Source organism: Penaeus monodon, chromosome 27 (genome assembly GCF_015228065.2).
Source record: "Penaeus monodon isolate SGIC_2016 chromosome 27, NSTDA_Pmon_1, whole genome shotgun sequence".
NCBI lineage: Eukaryota > Metazoa > Arthropoda > Malacostraca > Decapoda > Penaeidae > Penaeus > Penaeus monodon.
In genome coordinates, this window is record NC_051412.1 from 26,935,896 (window position 1) to 26,936,423 (window position 528).

Here is a 528-nt window from a genome sequence, read left to right on the forward strand (position 1 = left end):
TGATCTCCCGTCTCAAGTTTATGAAGATTCCTCAATATCGGTTCTATTTACCGAAGCGGGTCTGATTTCCAAAAGCAAATAGTCTTGGAATTAAAACAGGTAACGTGAAGTCTCGCTAAAATGGGACATAGGAAAGATAAGAAAGAGGAAAAAGGGAAAACAAGCAATAAAAGACGTTAAAAAGGCATAGGAAAGAGAGGAAAGAGGATGGATGAAGAACAAACATTGAAAAATAGGAGAAAAGGAAAGAGAGAAAAGGTGAAAGAGAAAAAAACAACAACAACAAGCGATAAAGAATAGGAAGGGGAAAAAAGGATAAATTGGTGAGAAGGAGGAATAGAGAAGATAAAACTGGGAAAGATAAAAAAAAATTAATATGAATAATTATCATAAAAAAAGACTAGAGATTACACGTTAAAGGACGAAGGCAATAAATTGAGAGAAAAAAAAACGATTACGTATCTTTAAAGACTTTAAAAAGCTATTTGGTTATCAAAATGTGTCTAGTTTGTTTGATTTCTTTTTTTA